Genomic DNA, 19,624 nt, shown 5'->3' on the forward strand with positions numbered 1-19,624 from the left:
CCAACCCAAACCAATTTAATTACTCTCTGATGTCATGCTGTCTAAACTCATTTAAGTGCGATATATTTATGTGAAAAAAATCACCGCTGCCCTCTGAGGCCATGGCTCACGGGGGCTCTTGGCACAGAGCCCCGTGGGGGGATTCTAGAGTGGAGCGGGGTGGGTGGGGGAGACTTTCAGTCCCATGCAGCAGACTCTGGGGTCTTCACCTCCACATCACGGCCCACCCCACCTTCCCAAGGAGAGATGCTAAGGAATGGATTCAAAGATCTTAAACCCCAGAGGCATGAGAGTGTGGTTTTCAGTTAAGTCCTTGGGGTGTTTTTAAAGCAACCTTCGCATCTAGTCTGGGACCTGTTCTGTTGTTGGTGTGTGGGGGGTGGGGGAGGGCAGCACAGATGGCAGAATTCACCCACAGTTTCTTTTATTTTAATAAACTTGTGGTGACCCAGAGCCAGAAAAATATCGGTACCCACCACACCCCTCCCCCAAATGCCATTGACTGAGCTCAGATGGTTTCTCCAGGATTTGGGGGGCGCCCCCGAGCCCACTCTTTGGACGGAGACACATCCAGAGTGTCTATACCTCACCGCCACCCCAGCAAAGACAGGCTCAGTTTTGTTGTGAGAGACTGGCTGAGTCCCAGAGGTGGCAGCCCCAGCCTGGGGCAGCAGCGGCCCCTGCAGGAGGCAGAAAAAATGATTTCCCACACAGTGCTTTTCTGGTATTAGTAGCTCTGGAAGAAGTCTGAACTCCAGCTGGCTCAGCGGGGGAAACTGTTCCCTTTACCTAGAACATGCTCCTTTTACTCCCACGACAGGAGGAAGCTCCTCTTATCCTGAGAGCTTCAGCTGAAAATTCACCTCCTCCAGGAAGCCTTCCCAGATCCCCAAACAGAACCAATTACCCCTTTTTTGAACATTTCACTGCAACAGACTGTGAGAGAAATAGAAGTGGTAGAAGCAGTCATCAGGTAGGCTTCCTTCTTTCTTTAATTTTAATTTTTAGCCCTGCCTTGTGGCATGTGGGATCTCTGTTCCCCCACCAGAAATCAAACCCGTGCCCCCAGCAGTGGCAGCACAGAGTCTTAACCATTGGACTCCCAGAGAAGTCCCTTTATTTTATTTATTTTTTAGGCTTCCTTCTTAACCCTAGATTCTCTGAGCCTGCCTGATAGAGATCTGTTTGTACCCTGAGGTCACCAGATTGGTTTCCTAGCACACCTGGCACAGAGTAGAAGCTCAGTAAGCATTCAATGAAGGAAGGAAGATGAAACTCACGGCCGGGGTGTCCAGGTGCCCAGCCAACGTTTTCATGGTGATATGTCCAGATCCTCACTGATCCTCAGAGCACAGCTGCATAATTTGGCCTCTTGAAGCTTCATCTGGTGCTCCTAGGTCAGAAACGCCAGGAGATCTCCACCTCCCCATCTCCAAGAATCAACGCACCGCCAGATACTCCTTTGCAGGAGCTTTAAGGAAGAGCTGAGGTGGTCAAGTAAGTGGCAACCCGCTCCAGTATTCTTGACTGGGAAATCCCATGGACAGAGGAGACTGGTGGGCTACAGTCCATGGGGCTGCAAAGAGTCAGACAAGACTGAGCATGCACACGTAAGCTCTAGGTTAAATACTGTAGAAAATGATTGAGTGTTTCTTAAAATCTTACAAAATAAGAATTAAGGGTAATGATTCCATTCAGATAAAATTGAATGATAAAAATTTTTTTTAAAAAGGCAAAGCTGAGGGCTTCCCAGGTGGTTCAGATGGTAAAGAATCTGCCTGCCATGCAGGAGACCCAGGTTCGGTCCCTGGGTCAGGAAGATCCCTTGGAGAAGGAAATGGCAACCCACTCCAGTACTCTTACCTGAAGAATTCCATGCACAGAGCTTGGCGGGCTACAGTCCAGGAGATTGGAAAGAGTTGGACACAGCTAAGGAACTAACACTTTCACCTGAAGAAGAGCTGAATCCCTTCCTATCCCTCCAGTTGCCCAGGTTCACAACACTTGGCTTCCCTTTTGACTTGTCCCACTTAAGCCATCATCTCTGGCATTCCTTTCTCCTTTCCACCCCCACAGCCTTGCAGTCTCAGTCCTCTTCACAACCCGTCCTTAGAGAATTCCCTTAGAACTGGCTTCCAGACTGCTCTGTCCCACCTCCCTCCCCCAAAACTGCCCATCGAAAAGCGCCAACTTGTCTGCCCTCTCCTCCATGAAGCCTTCCCTCTTCCACCAGAAAATACACACTTCTGAATTGCCATCACACATTTTGTGTCTCCACTTTGGCACACAAAATCATCCAGTTCTGCCTCTAAACCACTCCCATCTCAGACACAGGTCATTTCTTCTACTCGGTGTCCTTTTCTCATATTTAAAAAATCATAGCCTAATTCCTTAGGGCAGTAATAGTTTATTTACATACCTGCCTACCCCATTAGATTATGACTAGATGACACCATATTTATCTTTCAATTTTTCCCAGGCCTGGGTACAGGGCCCAGCACATAGCGGGTTCTCAACATGTCATATGGATGGATGGATTTCTAACCAGCCCTTATATACCAAAGTCACAATTTTCTACTTTCAGGTATAGTTACTTTTAGACATATTGTGCTTTCCCTGCCAGACTCCTGAGTTCCCTATAGGGAAAGATTCTGTCTTGACACTTATTAGGTACTTTGTAAGCTTGAGTGAGTGAATAAATGAAGGGATGAATAAAACAAACCATCAAGCTGTTCCTGGGACTTCCTTGGCAGTCCAGTGGTTAAAATTCCATGTTTCCCATGTAAGGGGTGCAGGTTTGATCCCTGGTCAGGGAAACCCACATACCATGCAGTGCAGCAAAAAAAAAAAAAAAAGGAAAAAAAAAAAGATGTCTCTAAATATGGCTTGATAAGGACTCAGGGCTCGAGATAAACAGGCCTGATTTTGAATTCTGCTTCTGCTTTATGGTCTAGTGCATTATGTGATCTCTGCTGCTGCTGCTAAGTCGCTTAGTCATGTCCGACTCTGTGCGACCCCAGAGATGGCAGCCCACCAGGCTCTGCCGTCCCTGGGATTCTCCACGCAAGAACACTGAAGTGGGTTGCCATTTCCTTCTCCAATGCATGAAAGTGAAAAGTGAAAGGGAAGTCGCTCAGTCGTGTCCGACTCTTAGTGACCCCATGGACTGCAGCCCGCCAGATTTCTCCATCCATGGAATTTTCCAGGCAAGGGTACTGGAGTGGGGTGCCTATGTGATCTCTGGAAGCCCCTAAACCTCTCTGAAACTCTGATCAGGGATCATGACAGTGCCTACCTCACAGGGTGTTTGTGGGGATTCAATTACATAAATTATAAAAAGTGATTAGCCTGGTACCTGGCAAATCATAATAGCTGCTATTTGTTGAGCCATGTACTAAAGTAAACTAGACTCTGGCCTTTGTATCCCACTGTATTTTTATCTTATTTATCTTCATAATAACCTGTGATGAAGGCACTCTCAGTACCCTGATTTTGCAGATGAGGAAATTGAAGTTTGGAAACATTAAATTACCTTTAATGTCTAATTGCCAACATCTGCTGGATCATCGAAAATGTAAGAGAGTTCCAGAAAAACATCTATTTCTGCTTTCTTGACTATGCCAAAGCCTTTGACTGTGTGGATCACAATAAACTGTGGAAAATTCTGAAAGAGATGGGAATACCAGACCACTTGACCTGCCTCTTGAGAAACCTATATGCAGGTCAGGAAGCAACAGTTAGAACTGGACATGGAACATCAGACTGGTTCCAAATAGGAAAAGGAGTACGTCGAGGCTGTATATTGTCACCCTGCTTATTTAACTTATATGCAGAGTACATCATGAGAAACCCTGGGCTGGAAGAAGCACAAGCTGGAATCAAGATTGCCGGGAGAAATATCAATAACCTCAGATATGCAGATGACACCACCCTTATGGCAGAAAGTGAAGAAGAATTAAAGAGCCTCTTGATGAAAGTGAAAGAGGAGAGTGAAAAAGTTGGCTTAAAGCTCAACATTCAGAAAACTAAGATCATGGCATCCGGTCCCATCACTTCATGGCAAATAGATGGGGAAACAGTGGAAACAGTGTCAGACTTTATTCTTCTGGGCTCCAAAATCACTGCAGAATGTGATTGCAGCCACGAAATTAAAAGACGCTTACTCCTTGGAAGGAAAGTTATGACCAACCTAAATAGCATATTGAAAAGCAGAGACATTACTTTGCCCACAAAGGTCCATCTAGTCAAGGCTATGGTTTTTCCAGTGGTCATGTATGGATGTGAGAGTTGGACTATAAAGAAAGCTGAGCGCCGAAGAATTGATGCTTTTGAACTGTGGTGTTGGAGAAGACTCTTGAGAGTCCCTTGGACAGCAAGGAGATCCAACCAGTCCATCCTAAAGGAGATCAGTCCTGGGTGTTCATTGGAAGGACCGATGTTGAAGCTGAAACTCCAATACTTTGGCCACCTGATGCGGACAGCTGACTCATTTGAAAAGACCCTGATGATGGGAAAGATTGCGGGCAGGAGGAGAAGGGGATGACAGAAGATGAGATGGTTGGATGGCATCACTGACTCGATGGACATGGGTTTGGGTGAACTCCAGGAGTTGGTGATGGACAGGGAGGCCTGGCATGCTGCGGTTCACGGGGTTGCAAAGAATCGGACATGACTGAGCAACTGAACTGAACTGATCGTCTAATTCCTGTTCTGATACATTTTATACCAAAGAATCTTTTTTTTTAATATTTATTTATTTGACTGCACCAATCTTAGCTTTGCTGCTCCATGGCGTGTGGGATCTTAATTCCCCAACCAGGCATGGAACCCATGTTCCCTGCATTACAAGGCAGATTCTTAACCACTGAACCACTAGGGAAGTCCCATACCAAAGACTCTTAACCTGGATTCTAGAAACATAAGAAATGAAAGAGTGGTTGGGGCAATTGTGGTCTTCTTGGCTTTTAGTCAAGTGGGGACATTGGAGGAGTTGGAGCAGGCCTATTATTTGAGGACCAGAGAACTCCAGAAATGGGGTGGGAGCAGGGAAAGGGGATTCTGAGCTTGCTCCTCTCCAGGGAGGAGCCCAGGGGACCCATCTGGATCTCACTATAAAGGTGACTAATCACTTCAGTCCCCTCTGGTAATTACAACCAGATGCTGCTGCTGGCAGCGCTTCAGTCCCAACATGTTTAATTACAGGGATGCAGAGTCCCTCGGTCCTCCATGTCCCCTTACTTCCCCCTCGCCTGTCAGTGATATTAATGTCCAACTCGAGGTAGAGGCTAGGAATGTTGGGAAGCCATTGGCATAGAAATGACCTTCTACTGTCTAGAGCCTTTAACTTTTATACCTGTTTCCCCATCCATCTCATGGGCACTCCACAAGACATCCTCTTAAAGTTGGCAGGCCAGAGCATTATTTATACCCATTTCACAGATGAGCCAATAGTGAACTGAATCATCAGCATTACCATCATCATCTTTTCCTTTCTTCATGCACTTAGCAGTTTGCAAAGTGGCTTTGTATTCTTTAAGCAATCTCTCTCTCTCTCTCTCTCTCTCTCTCTCTCTCCCTGTGTCTCTTTTGAGGGGAGGGAGTATAGTTGGTTTACAACATTCTGTTAGTTTCTGCAGTACAGCAAAGTGAATCAGCTACATGTATACATATATCCCCTCTTCCTGGATTTCCTTCCCACTTAGGTCACCGCAGAGCCTTGAGTAGAGATCCCAGTGCTATACAGTCAGTTCTCATTAGTTATCTATTTTATACTAAACTATCTGAATCTCTTATTTCTTGGAGTCAATCAATTCAGCACAGCTCAGTGGCTAAAATCTTGGGTTACCGGATCAGATAACTCAGTTTACATCCTGGCTCTGCTATGAACCAATTGGATGACCTAGGGTTTTCATTCATTTATGTATTCCTGGGCCTGAGCACTGGATATCTAACAAAGGACAAGACTCCCAAGTCTGTGCTCACATTCTGGTGGAAGAGACAGAAAAACAAGCAAATAAATGTATAGCTTCAGAAAACTCTAGTGCTGTGAAGAAAAATTAGGCAGAGTCGAAGAGATGTCTATTTTATTATATTTATTATTATTAGTTTTTTGACTGCACTGGGTCTTTGTTGCTGTGCATGGGCTTTCTCTAGCTTCTAATTGTGGTGAATGAGGGCTACTCTCTAGTTTTGGTGCATGGGCTTTTCATTGAGGTGGCTTCTCTTGTCGCAGAGCACAGGCTTCAGGCATGTGGGCTTAGTTGTGGTGCATAGGCTTAGGTGCTCCACAGTACTGGGATCTTCCTGGACCAGGGATTGAACCCATGTCCCCTGCATTGGCAGGTGGACTCTTAACCACTGGACCACCAGGGAAGTCCGAGAGGTCTATTTTAGATAGGAATGTCTCTTTGAGGGGGTGATATGTGAGCAGAGCTCAAGATTTAGTGAGGGAATGAGCAGTACAAAGGGAGATCTTCTGGGAGAAGATCGTTCCTGGTGGAAGGAACAGCAGATTCAAAGGCCCTGAGGCATGAATATGCTTGGCATATCAGAGGAACCAGGAGAAGCCAGTGCTGTTGAAACAGAGTGCAGAGGTACTGATAGGAGATGAGGTCAGATCATGCCAGCACCACAATAAGTATGGCCTCACGAGCCAGAGAAAAGAGGGTGGATTTTATTTTTAGTGCAGTGGGGATTTGGGTGCACAGTTTTCAGCAGGAAATTTGTCTAACATAACAATTAAGAGCTGGACTACCTACAATCAAATCCTGGCTCCCTAATTTACCAGCTGTGTAATCTCAAGCCAGTTATTTAATCTTTCTGTGCCTCAGTTTCCTCATATATAAATGAGGCTAATGATAATATTCTTGCCTCAGAGTTATTACAGATTTTTGTTGTAAGTTCTTAGAACAGTGTCTCGTGCATAGTAAGCACTACATAAATGTTACTTATAATTACTGTCTTTTTTTTAAAAAATCACTTCTCTAAATCTGTTTCTTTGCCTGTAAAAATTAGTATAAAAATATCTGCTTCAGCCTCTCTTGCCTTTCTGAGATGGCCCACACTTTGTGGAGTGTATTTCTCTCTAAATAAATCCACTTCTTACTTTTAAAAAAAGAAAGTAAAGAAAATCTGCTTCACAGACAGCTTATAAGAGCCAAATGTATTTATGCATGTAGAGCACCTTTCTTTCAGTGACCTGCATATAGTAGGTGCTCCATAAATCATGGTTTAAAAAAAAAAAGAGAGAGTTGTTAGTATTTTCCTTCTTCACGAAAAAGAAAACTGAGTCTCAGAGGAATTAAGTAATTGACACAAGATCACACAGCCCAAAATGATCGGGGTAGGACTCAACTCAAACACATGATTCTGAATCCAGTGCTCTTCCCCACAGCAAACAAGGATTGATTTTTCCTGGCATCACTCTACATGAAAAGGATTGGCTGAGAGAAGGGCCCCTGGCCCTCCATCTGTGCTTCTTATAATCTGTGGGACCTGGTCATCCCCATCCAGGGAGCCCAGAGAGCCCCAGCAGGTGCAGAACCACTTAATCCTCCCTGCAATCATCATTCTGGTTTGTGTTGGTTCAACTTCCCTGGAGCTGCCACCCCTGTGGGCTCTCCTCCACTGAGTTCTCAATGGCTCCCCCCGCTGAGCTGCTCAGGAACTGCACCTTGTCAGAGTACTGTGGGCCCTTCAGCCAGATCAATTCATTCCACTCCCTGCAGATACTGTAATCTGGAAACAGGTCAGTTTATCCCACTCCCTGCAGGGTAGTTAATCTGGGTGTATGTATATTTTTACCTGTTATGGGTGTGGTGCCCAAAATAACCATACATTTTCAATTTTATTCTTTATTTAAAATATTTTATTTTAAAACTTTTTAGTATTTAAAAATATTTTTAGAAATTTAAAAACTAATGCATAATAGAAAGAAAGGTAACACAAACTCATGATGAAAAAAATTCAAATAGTATGAGGGAGTACACAGGAAGTCCCCCTCCCACCTCAGACCCCCACTTTTTCATTTGTTCTCAGAAACAACCACTTTTATTAGTCTCTTGGATAACTTTGTTTCTTTCTTTTTAAAAATTAAAAAAAAAATCTTTATTGAATTTGTTACAATATTGCTTCTGTTTTATGTTTTGGTATTTTGGCCGTGAGGCACATGGGATTTTAACTCCCTGCTGCTGCTGGTGCTAAGTCACCTCAGTTGTGTCCCACTCTGTGTGACCCCATAGACGGCAGCCCACCAGGCTGCCCCGTCCCTGGGATTCTCCAGGCAAGACCACTGGAGTGGGTTGCCATTTCCTTCTCCAGTTCATGAAAGAGAAAAGTGAAAGTGAAGTTGTTCAGTCGTGTCCGACTCTAGCCTACCAGGCTCCTCTGTCCATGTGATTTTCCAGGCACGAGTACTGGAGTGGGGTGCCATTGGCTTAGCAGAGATCAAATTCATATCCCATGCATTGGAAGGCAAAGTCTTAACCACTGGACCACCAGGGAAGTCCCTCCCGGATGACTTTCTGTGCAAAATAAGTTTTGAAAAAACCTTTTTATTGAAGAATAACACCTGTACTGAATATATACTTAATTACAAACTTGAATCATGCTCTTTGTAAAAAAATAAAATTGAGACAACACCAAAGTTTGTTAAATTAAAAGAGGCCGCTCTCCAATCTCTCTCCCTAGAGGTAACCACTATTAATAGTTAGGGACCTGGAAACCCATTGCCATTCTTGAGCTCAGAAACCTAGGATTCTTGCTAGACTCTTCTCACTCCTCCTTCCCTTTGTCTACTTATATCTCCCACTTTTCACTCTAATAGGTAAGTGTTATTATCCCCATTGCCAGCAAAAGAATTTGAGACTCAGAGAGGGAAGGTGGGTTGCTCCAGACACAAGGCAGAGCCCAGAAGTTCAAACCCAGGGGAGTGTGTCTGCCTCCAAGTCCAGTGTTCTTCCTGGCATGTTCCTCTTGGTTCCTGTCCAGATTCTTAGAGTTTTAATCGCTGTATCACCTGAAGCAGCAGATAGAGTCTCAGGTTAGAATATAATTACGGGCTCATTTAAATTTTTATTTATTTATTTTTGGCTGACTGGGTCTTCACTGTTGCGTGCAGGCTTTCTCTAGTTGTGGCATGTGGGCTCAGTAGATATGGCACATGGGCTCGGTTGCCCTGTGACTTGTGGCATCTTCTCAGACCAGGGATTGAACCCATGTCCCCTGCAAAGGACCTATGGGAGCTGTCCCTGTACATGCTTTTACTGCCCAGGCTCTGAATGATGGTGAGCAGATGGCACTCACATCAAGAAATGTCAAGCTTGGGACTTCCCTGGTGGTCCAGTGGCTAAGATTCTGCATTCATAATGCAGGGAGCCCCGGTTCGAGCCCTGGTCAGGGAAATAGATCCCACATGCTGCAACTAAAAAATCCTGTATGCTGCAATGAAGACTGAAGATCCCACATGCTGCAATTAAGACCTGGTGCAGCCAAAAAAAAAGAAATGTCAAGCTTGAGTGAGTGGGTACATAGAGCTTGACTTGGTCAGTGAAAACGGAAAGGAGTGGAATGAGACCTGCCCACTGAGTCAGGGTCAGGATCGAGGGGAAGAGACCCACTTGATGAAGAGGACTGTATTATTATCTAATTATAAATCCAAGGAGACTCTTAAGATCCAATCTAGAGGCAGAATCAGCCAGAGGCATGCACAGAGGAAACCCCCAGTATTCCCCAATAATCCATGCTCTTGCATGTCACCGTTTCATGCACATTACCTGGAACACCCTTCCTATCTTTGTCTGCTCAGCAGATTTATCCTTCATAATCAGGTTGTAATGTCACCACCTCTACAAAGTTAGCCACTCCATTTTTTATAGAATTTACTACCCTGTAGGTTGTGAAATATACATTACCCACCAGCCTTCATGTGAGTCTGTGGACTGAGGCTTTAGGCACAGTCCATGTGTTATTATTCTTTCAGTCTCTCCCAGAGTCTAGCATAGGATTTGACACATTATGGGTGCTTAATCAATATTTTGTTTAATGATATATGAATGGACTCTGATGGAAAGCAGCAAGTTGTTCACAATCTACACAAGATGCAATATTCTTTTTAAAAAATTATTTATTTATTTTGGTTGTGCTGGGTCTTCGTTGCTTTGCCCAGGCTTTCTCTGTTGGGGAGAGCAGGGGCTCTTTGTTTTGATGCTCAGGCTTCTCATTGTGGTGGTTTCTCGTGTTGCAGAGCACAGGTTCTAGGTGCATAGGCTCAGTAGTTGTGGTGCACAGGTTTAGCTGCTCTGCAGCATGTGGGATCTTCCTGGACCAGGGATTGAACCTGTGTCCCCTGCACTGGCAGGTGGATTCCAACCCACTGCACCATCAGGGAAGTCCCACAAGATGTTATACTCTTTTGGTGCCCCCAGCGCTGCTTCAGGCAGTTAGGTTGCAGTGAGAAAGAGGGGAATTATTTAGAGTTTATTAGCTTTTGTTTTATTTTTCAACTTTTCCCCTCTGTTATCCTTAGCCCACCTTAGTCACTCAGGCTGTTGACATGGAGAGGAAAATGGAGAAAGGGGTCAGAAAAGTCTTCTTTGAATTAGTATCGTAGCTGACTTTGTGCTTTCTGGATTTGGCAGATGTTTATAGCTGTTCCTGTCCATCAACAAAGCATCACGGGGAACTTTTATGGGTCCTCCAGGGGTTCCCTGCTGGACCCATCTCCTGCACTCCTCTTAGCAAAGGCATCTCTTCCTGTCAGTGGTCATTTGTCTTCTTATGTCTGGAGTCCCTTTATTCCTCTAGGAGGCTCTGCTGAAGAGGACCCAGGATAGGCCTATGGAGGCTCTCTTTTACTTAGTCCACATCTGGCATTCTGGGAGAGTAGGATAACCCCGATATAGCAGCACTCTCCTAAGTCTGCCACCAAAGCAGTTAACAGGCTTGTCTCTTGTTGATAGATTTCCTGAGCAGGAGGTGGATCCAGTCATTATGCTCCCCAGTTGCAATGGGTTCGATGTGGTACCTCAAACCCTCCTAGAACTCCTCTCTTTCAATCATTTGTTTTGAGCATTACATCTCCCAAGAAGGGTGAGGACTCACAGCCAGAAATGTTTCCACACAAACTCTCTATCCTCCATTCTCTTGACACCTTAGATAAAGGATTTAAGAACTTTGAAACAAGGATTTTTCTGGTAGTCCAGTGGCTAAGACTCTGTGCTCCCAATGCAGAGGTCCTGGGTTTGATCCCTTGTCAAGGAACTTGATCCCACATGCCACAACAAAAATCAAAGATCCAATGTGCCCTAATTGAGACCCGGCACAGCCAAATAAATATTTTTTTTAAATAACTTTAAAATAGATTTTAGACTATTAGAAAAAAATATATGTATATGTTTTTTTAACCCCTCACTTTGAAAGTTCACATATATAATTTTAAAAAGAAAGAAAGTCAATCAGTCCAGGCAGCCTCTTGGCATGGGGTAGGGGGAATATCTATAAATAATGAGCAAGTCTGGGGTTCAGAATCCACATTATAGCCCTGGAAAAGGGTTACATTATAAAGCATATCCCCAGAGATGGAATTTATGGCACAAAGGAAGAACCCCAGTTCACTTGGAGGGGACCAGAGTTGTTTTTCTTTCAACTGGTTTGTTACCTCTCTGTCCAATCCACCCTCCTTTGAGGCCTTCCCCCAACTGTAGTTCATCAGACAGGTTTGAACATGGCCAGGCTCTAATTGTAGCTGGATTAAGTCTTTCCTACAGGGCTCTTGGATCCTAAGCGATTCAGGTGTTGTAGATGAACAGTTTTTGTGGGTTTTTTTCAGTCTTACTATGCAGTTTGTGGGATCCTAGTTCCTTGATCAGAGATCGAACGCAGGCCCCCTGCAGTGAAATTGTGGAATACCAACCACTGGACTACCAGGGAATTCCCTGAACACATTTTTCTGTTCTAAACGTTCCTGGCACTTAGGATAGGATAGTTGAAGGCTGATGTACTCTCAAAGCCTACAGTATCTCTAACAGGCATGTTGTCCGCTCTCATATATCAGCTAACTCCTCTTTCTGTTCTGGCCCAGACAAAATACCCACTTGTACTATCTCGTTATGTTTTAATACAATTTCCAACTTGCTGTTAATACCTTGTATTATTATCCAATGCTAGTACAGAATAGATATTCAGAATGTTTACTGGGTGAATGAGTAAATGAATAAGAGAATGAACGAACGAATTTCCTTTTGCAAAGATCAAAGATTACTGTTTGGTTTTAATCTTGTGTGTGTGTGCTAAATTTGTGTCAGTCGTGTCCGACTCTTTGAGACCATGTGGACCACCCCATGGGATTCTCCAGTCAAGAATACTAGAGTGGGTTTCCATGTCCTCCTCCAGGGGATTTTCCCAACCCAGGGATCAAACCCACGTCTCTTATGTCTCCTGCAATGGCAGGCTGGTTCTTTACCACTAGCGCCACCTGGGAAGCCCTGGTTTTAATACTCCTCTATTCCATTTGTCCTTTATTGTTATGTCTGGATAGTCTGAAACCTATATTCTTCTTGGTCTTAAAGTGTATCCTGTGGTTCGTTGATGGGTTTTATGTCATTTACCTTTGTAACACTGAATCTGACTTCATTCATTCCATGGATGCTTGTTTAGCACCTACCATGTGTCAGGCTCTTTGTTAAATGCTAGGAATAAGTCAGTCTCCTACTCTTATGAAGCTTAAGCTTTCAAGAGCGTGTGTGCTAAGTCACTTCAGTCGTGTTGGACTCTTTGCGACCCTATGAACTGTACCCCAACAGGCTCCTCTGTCCAGATGATTCTCCAGGCAAGAATACTGGAGTGGGTTGCCATGCCCTCCTCCAGGGTATCTTCCCCACCCACGGATGGAACCCTAGTCTCTTAACATCTCCTGCATTGGTGGGCGGGCTCTTTACCACTAGGGCCACCTGAGAGAAAAATAATAGGTAAACCAAAACAAGTAAAAAGTACTGTGAAAAGAGAACTGCGATAGAAAATGATAGGGTATTACTTTAAATAGCATGATCAGGGAAGATCTAGCTAAAGAATTATCGTTTGAGACCTGAAGGAGGAGACGTTATCAGCTAATTCAAAAGTTTGGGGTAAACTGATCCAGGAGATGGCAAAAGTATGTGCAAAAACCCTTAAGTTAATGTGTGTAACATTCCAAATATTGTAGTGAACACTTACACACAACCTGTTAGGGGAATATCTCTCCAGTGTTGATTCCCACACAACTGAGTCTTTGCATCTTTTTCTCTGTCAAACGTTTGGGATCTCTTCTTCCCTCACAACACTGACTCTAGTGTTAGAATCCGAGAGTCTGCATTTGAAGAAGTTCCCCAGTTATTTTTTTTAACTCCAACTAAAAATTTCCAAGTCCTGGTGACTGAGATGGTCAAGAATCTGCCTGCAATGCGGGAGTCCTGGGTTCGATCCCTGGATAGGGAAGATCCCCTGGAGAAGGGAATGGCAACCCACTCCAGTATTCTTGCCTGGAGAATCCCATGATCAGAGGATCCTGGTGGGCTACCACGATTCAGAGTAGGACACGACTGAGTTACTAACACACACACACACACTGAAATTTAGAACCACTGAATGGAGAAGAGAGACAGGTAAATGGAATTTTACAATGCTAGAAAAGTGCACTGATTATTTATGCACAAAACTTATGGGAATAACGCTTCTAGTCTTCTACAAAGTCAGGCTCACGCAGAAAATCAAGCAAACTGCATTTTTCCGAACGGATGCAGGATATTCAGGCAAAAAGAAACCCTGTGCAATGCCATGCGTGTTCAAACCACATTGAGCAACTACGGTGTGAATGTTGTGTTGCCTGAAGCTGCTTGGCGCTTCAGGTTTTTAAGGTTGCATAGCGACGCAGCAGCGAGTTTGCTTTTCCTTCACGCATTTGTTAATTGTACTCGGGTTTGTGGGAGGCGCAGTGCGCAGGCGCACCTAGAACCGGCGCTCTTACACATGCGCACTGTGTAACCCCGAAGCCAAAAGGGGTATGATTGAGGGCAAGTTTATTTCTGTTACCAAAACTTTCCTTGCTGGAATCCAGAAACCCTAGCTGTCCCCATTTAGGGGACACTACAAGCCACTCTTGTAAATCGGCTGCCAGTACTCAACATGGCGGAGGCCCCCTAGGCGGCGCAGTCCGCTCGTAGGCACGCTTCCCGGCGGGGCGGGGCCCTCCGAAAGGGCGGGAGTTTGGGGGGCGGGGCCTACGCCCCAGCCCCTCGGTGGGCCCCCGCCCCCGGCCCGGCCTTAGCTGAGGCTTCCGCGGCTCTGGCGCTGAGAAGCACCTTGGGAATCTGCAGGAGCCGAGCGTGGTGAGGTGGGGGCCTCAAGGGAAGGCGGGAGGTACCGGGTTAACGGTCCGACGCCCACTGATCGGCCTGCCCAGGGCGCCTTAAGGAATCTCGTTTGGCCAGCGGCCTCCGATTCCCCGGGAGGAACCTGAGGGCCCACAGAGGGGCTGGGACCTGTCCTAGGCGGGTGCGTCCGCGTCCTGTTGCCGCCACCACTTTGGGCTCCAGTGCGCGCAGAAAGGGATCTTCCCGAGCCCGAAGTGATCAGACGCGGCGCTGTGTTCTCCTGCGCGTCCCGCTGCCGGATCCCAGAATTTTGCGGCTTCCTCTGCACTTGGGGCTTTGCATGTGATCTGTCCGAAAGTCCAGTCCTACCTGGCAGGTCCACTCTGGAACTCTCACTCTTCACGACCCAACTTAAATACTACTTCCCTGGAAATCTTTCTAACCGCTTTCTGCAGTCGCAGTAAGCTCGCTGCTGTGTTCTTGAACACATCGCACCGAGTTAGCTTTTCCTCCTCCTCTTTTACAGCCGTGCACTTGTTGGGGCGTTTTGCCTTGCCTTTTTCAGCTGTATCCTAGGGTCTAGCACGTGATGATCATAATAATAGCTAATATTTACTGAATAGTCACAAAGGTGCTACTAAATCCATTACCTGTAAAGGCCCATTCAATCGTCAGAGCAATTCCATAAGGTGGGTTCTATAGCTTCACATCTTGTGCATGACGAAACTAAGGTTCTGTTACATCGATTTGCCTAGAGTCCCACAAAGAATAAAGTGAATGAAGCTGGGACATGAATTCTAGGCTATGCCTCCCCAGAGCATGTGATAATTCCTAGACCGTGTTTGGGTTTGGTAAATGTCTGTCAAATTGGTGTTCACTTTAGGCCCATGAATTATGGAGGCCAGAGTTATGATGCACATGAGAAGGCTTAGAAAGAAGAATTGAGTGAGTTCATGACCAAACCAATGCCAGAAACTGCTGCTGGACATTCTGCCTTTCATTGATCCGTTTCCATCAAAGAGCTGAAGACCCAGGACTCATTATTTCACATCCTTTAGAAAGTGCCCCTCACAGAATTGTGATTTCATATTTCATGACTTAGGGGAAGCATGATGTAAGGGAAGGGCACAGAGTTGGAAGCAGATTGCCTGCATGCGTGCGTGCTCAGTTGTGTCTGACTCCTTGCCACCCCATGGACTGTAGCCCGCCAGGCTTCTCTGTCCATGGAATTCTCCAGGCAAGAATACTGGAGTTGGTGGCCATTTCCTCCTCCAAGGGATCTTCCTGACCCAGGGATCAAACCTGTGTCTCTTCCGTGTCCTCTCTTGGCAGGCGGATCCTTTACTGCTCCACCTGGGAAGCCCTTGGAAGCAGATTGGGGTTCAGTGTCTCCTCTACTGCTGACCAGTTATGTTCCTTCTGTGTTTCGAGCCTAGTTTTCTTGTCCATAAAATGAAGGCACTAATTTCTTCTCAAAGGGTTTCTTTTTTTATGAAGATTGCAAACGATTGTTGTGAGGGAGTAAAGTGCTATGCAGACTACATGATCTCTTTCTTTTTTGTTGTTCATTTTTTCCCTTTAGAAGATTATAGAGCTATCAGCATTTTGCAAGACGTTTGATATGAATCGTGTTGCCTAGAGTTCCTGTATTCATTCATTTGGTCAAATGCCTCAAGAGTACCTGCTATATACCAGGAGCTGAGAATATAGTGTCAAAGAACAATATTCTTGCTCTTGAGAAATTTGCGTTGTGTTAGCTATATTACACATAATACTCAGATAGGGACACGTAAAGCATGGTAAGCTAAGTAGAAAAATACCAGGGACTTTCCTGATAGTCCAGTGTTCAAGACTCCCAAGTTTTCACTGAAGGGGCCACAGGTTCCTTTACCTGATCTGGGTACTCAGCGATTCCCACATGGCACATAGTATGGCAATTTAAAAAAAAGAAAGAAAAATACCTGTGTGTGTGTGTAGGAGTGGTGGTATTTTATATTGGGTGGCTAGGGAATACCTTACTGAGAAGGTGACATTTGAACAGAGACCTGAAGGTGGCAAGGGAGCCAATCATGAGAATAACTAGAAGATGCCCTAGATGAGTGTGTGGCTTGGTGTGTTCCAAGCAGGTACATCAAGGAGGGCTGTGTGGCTGGAGGGATGTGAGCAAAGGGGAGAGGAGTAAGAAATGGAATTAAAACAATTGGAGGCAGGGATCAAATACTTAGGACGGGGTAAGCCAATATAGTGATTGTGGTTTTTACTCTTTGATTAGCCACTGGAGGGTTCTGAATGGCCTAATCAGTCACTATTTCAGTTTTTATTTATTTATTTGTTTGTTTTATTTTTTTGGCCATGCCATATGGCATGTGGCCTCCAGCCTTTAGATGGTGGGGAGATGAGGAGGAACCAGCAGAGGAGACTAAAGGGAAAGCCTTAGAGGTGGGAGGAGGACAGAGAGAGAGCCCCAACATATGCGATTTATATAAGGAGCTGTATGCTAATTTTTTTTTTTTTTTTTTTCCTGGGATAAGAAACAAATTGTCTGTGCAGACAAATATATATCGTTTCTTTTCTCAGGAGATAAAATGTCCATGCCTCGAGTGTTTTTACTTTTTTTGCTCTGACAAATCCTGTTCAATAATACCCGTCCTCAGCTTAGTCCTCCTAACATTTACATCTGTATTCCAAGTTCAGGTGGCATTGCTTCTATTTCAAGTTTATTTAAATCACTTTTTGAAAGAATCTAGATGAGAGAAGACAAAATATAACCTATGTTACTCTTCACCCTAGGTTCAGAGGTCACTGCCCTTCCCCATCTGGTTCCTAGCAAAAGTTGGAAGTTAGCCTTATTTATTTCTGTATCACTGTGGCCAGTTATCTGATACTAAGCTGGAATTCATGAGTGTTTATAGGATAACTTAATTTATGAAAGAAGGGAATCTTTTTCCTTTACCTGCAGAAATGATAACATCTATCCAATGGTTTGCGGTTTACAAAGCACACCGACATCCATTGTCTCATTGAATGCAAGTCAGCCTGTTCCCTCTTGCCAACTTCTGACCTTTTCCTTTCCTGAGAGACATTGAAACCTACCTTTCTTTTGGAGCTATGCTAGTTTACTTATTCACTGGCTGATCTGACAGTGTGTTAATGAAAGGTGCTGGACTGTGTCTTGAGGAAGCTCCGAGCTAAATCTCAATTTCAGAAAAATTCCTGATGTAGTTTTTCTCTGTTGCCTCCATCTTTTTACTCTTGTTTTAGTGGGGGTGGGGTGGGGGGGGGGGTGGGAATTGGTGGTGGTGGAGTTAATCATAAAATTGTTTAAATCATTTTTAAAATAAACTTTATTTTGGGGAACAATTTTGGATTTACAGAAAAATTGCATAGTACAGCAAGTTCCTATATACCTTGCATCCAATTTCCTTTATTAGTAACATCTTACGTTCAGTTCAGTTCAGTCGCTCAGTCGTGTCTGACCCATGAATCGCAGCACGCCAGGCCTCCCTGTCCATCACCAACTCCCAGAGTTCACTCAGACTCACGTCCATCGAGTCAGTGATGCCATCCAGCCATCTCATCCTCTGTCATCCCCTTCTCCTCCTGTCCCCAATCCGTCCCAGCATCAGTCTGTACGTTAGTATGGTATATTTGCTACAATGTCAAGTCATTTTGTGAGGTAAATGGGGCATATAAATAAAGTATGATCAAAATGAAATCACTTCATCTCCATAAGCCTCAGTTTCCTTATCTGTAAAAGGAGAGGTTGGGACTAATTTTTAAATAGCTGTAAATTTTGAAATTATCTGCTAAAGTAAAATAATCATATAATTCTAATATAATTCCATTTCTTTATTGAAGTGTTACTGTCATTTTCTAAAATAGTGTATATACTTTAACAATAGCCTTATTCTAAAAGAAGATTTAATAGAATTCCAGGAACAATGGGAGGGCTGCTTATAGATTAGGCTTGTATAAAATGGCAACCCACTCTAGTATTCTTGCCTAGAGAATCCCGTGGACAGAGGAGCCTGATGGGCTGCTGTCCATAGGGTCGCACAGAGTCAGACACGACTGAAGCGACTTAGCATGCATGCATATACATAAATATATGATTAGAAATATATACAACATATAATATTATTAGGTTGAATTACATGAAATTATCTTTTATAGGTTAAAAAAGGGCATGTATCGGCAATTTCGTATGGATCAGCCTAATGCTTTGAGGGAAAGGATTCAAAGGAGGAGGGTAAGGGAGTCTTGAGGGCCTCTGAGACTCTGCAGAAGCCTGGCCCAGCCCCCACAGTGTTAGGAGAGAAAAGGCTCTTCCGGTCCCTTGAAGCAACTGAGAGCTACCCTTGTTGTTGGTGATGTTGGCAGTAAGAGCTGTTCCCAGCAGCTTTGTGCCTCTAACCAGAAGAGACAGGTTGAGTCAGCTTTTCACAGCCATGGTGGGTTGGCAGAAGGGAAGGGCAGAAAGGGAGGACTCAGCTTCCCTCGTGGCTCAGATAGTAAAGAATCTACCCACAGTGCAGGAGACCTGGGTTCAATCCCTGGGTTGGGAGGATCCCCTGGAGGAGGGCTTGGCAACCCACTGCAGTATTCTTGCCTGGAGAATCCCCATGTAGCCTGGCAGGCTACAGTCCAGAGGGTTGCTAAGAGTTGGACACAACTGAGAGACTAAGCACAGCACAGCAACCAAGTTGGTCAGCCAGGAAGAGGCAGCCTGGGGTGCTGGTGCCCCTAAGCTGTTATTGGTACCACTCTGCTCTTCCTACGTTATGCTGTTTCCTTGCTGTCTGGTAGAATCTCTATAAACTCAGCTGTCTGCAGTTGCTCAGGAGGTGATATAAATTAGGAAGCTGAGTATTCCTCTCTAACACTGCTGTAAGAAAAACAATAGCACAAGTAGAATGACGTGACGACTGAAATCTGCTATCAGTACATGAGAGAGAGGCAAAGCCAGGCAGGGGCCCAAGACTGAGGCGAACTGAAGAGCTGCCTTCTCTAAAGGGGACAGATGCTGTTTCACTGCAGCTGGTTGTGCCCTTGTAGGAATGAGAGTCAGGGTTCACTGGATACTCTGATTTTCTAAAGGAACCAGAAATACGAACTTTTGTGTGTATTTTCCCAAGGGTAAATGTTGGCATCTAATTTGAATTCTTAAAAATCATTGTACAGGCCACACAGTGATTGAAAAGAACCAGCAGTCCACCTTGTAACCTCTAGCTAAGGCTTTAGACCTGCCGGGAATGAGGCCCACATGCATTTCTTCATTG

The 19,624-nt window shown here is 44.7% G+C and overlaps 1 protein-coding gene and 1 non-coding gene across 4 annotated transcripts in view; both read left to right on the forward strand.

The window, feature by feature from the left end:
• Positions 1-9,328: 9,328 nt before the first annotated feature.
• On the forward strand, positions 9,329-9,401 carry TRNAM-CAU (transfer RNA methionine (anticodon CAU)). The gene has a single exon. It is a non-coding gene; the product is annotated as a tRNA-Met (tRNA).
• Positions 9,402-14,297: 4,896 nt separating this feature from the next.
• Positions 14,298-19,624, forward strand: part of CEP250 (centrosomal protein 250) — a 47,158-nt gene continuing 41,831 nt past the window's right edge. For 2 of the 3 annotated variants that reach the window (XM_005215004.5, XM_010811675.4), the window contains exon 1: positions 14,298-14,365. The gene's annotated coding sequence lies outside the window, so the exon portion shown is untranslated. The remainder of the gene's footprint in view (positions 14,366-19,624) is intronic. The other variant, XM_005215005.5, reaches the window with a different exon arrangement.

This window comes from Bos taurus, chromosome 13 (assembly GCF_002263795.3).
Source record: "Bos taurus isolate L1 Dominette 01449 registration number 42190680 breed Hereford chromosome 13, ARS-UCD2.0, whole genome shotgun sequence".
Lineage (NCBI taxonomy): Eukaryota > Metazoa > Chordata > Mammalia > Artiodactyla > Bovidae > Bos > Bos taurus.